Here is a 1,033-nt window from a genome sequence, read left to right as displayed (position 1 = left end):
GAAATGTTTTCCTCAAGAACACAACACATCTCCCATTCTAGGAATCGAAACCGCAATCTTATGATCACAAGTCCAACACACTAACCACTAAGCCATGTGCCTCCACAAGCAGTTGGTTCTGGACTTGCAGAGCTCATGGTTTCTTTGTGCTCCTGCAATCCTGTTCTGTTTGTAGGAGGCGGTACATCAGTTGGGGTCGCGACCCCTGACTGGGCAGTCCTTTGCTTGCATTTCCCAAATATTGCCATTGATCTGAAAGTACTTCAGTGAGGCTCTGAATACATCTTTAAAGTGCTTTTTCTGCCCAACATTTGTGCACTTGCCTTCTGCCAATTGCCTGTAAAACAGTCTTTCGAGTAGTCATGTATCAAGCATTCAGAAAAGGTGGGCTGCCCATCTGAGCTGCACTCTACTCAGATCAGCTGAAGAGATGACCATTGATAAAGAATTTGCGAATCCAATATCCAAGATCCAAGATGTTCTTTCACTTTCATAATTATTATTTTTATTGAAGCAACAGGATTTAATCTTACCTGCCTGGAGCAAAATATGACTGAATCGGGGTTCTGGAGGAGAGAACCCCAACTCTTTAATTCGTATGCTGCAAATGATTGTAATATCTAGAATGCAATAAGGCAGTGAGCTGGCAGAATCATTAACATGTCAAATCATTAACAAGGTGACGAGCTGGCAGAATTGTTAGCACACAGGGCAAAATGCTTAGTGGTATTTCATCTGCTGTTACGTTCTGAGTTCAAATTCCGCAGAGGTCAACTTTGCCTTTTCAACGATAAATTAAGTACCAGTTACGCACTGGGTCGATGTAATCGACTTAATCCCTTTGTCTGTCCTTGTTTGTCCCCTCTATATTTAGCCCCTTGTGGGCAATAAAGAAATAAGAATCTTTAGCACGCTGGCCGAAATGTTTAACGGCTTTTTGTACATCTTTGGATTCTGAGATCAAATTCCACCAAGGTCGACTTTGACTTTCATAATGCCGGTAAAATAATTTTCAATTGCATACTGGGATCGG

At 41.8% G+C, this 1,033-nt stretch overlaps 1 protein-coding gene across 1 annotated transcript in view; it reads left to right on the top strand.

Moving 5' to 3' along the window:
• The window catches only part of LOC106883766 (zwei Ig domain protein zig-8), a 319,834-nt gene that overhangs the window by 64,665 nt on the left and 254,136 nt on the right, over positions 1 to 1,033 (top strand). The window lies entirely within an intron of this gene.

Source organism: Octopus bimaculoides, chromosome 12 (assembly GCF_001194135.2).
Source record: "Octopus bimaculoides isolate UCB-OBI-ISO-001 chromosome 12, ASM119413v2, whole genome shotgun sequence".
In the NCBI taxonomy this organism is placed as follows: Eukaryota; Metazoa; Mollusca; class Cephalopoda; order Octopoda; family Octopodidae; genus Octopus; species Octopus bimaculoides.
The sequence above is the reverse complement of the archived record's forward strand: the minus strand, read 5'-3'. Positions and strand labels throughout refer to the sequence as shown.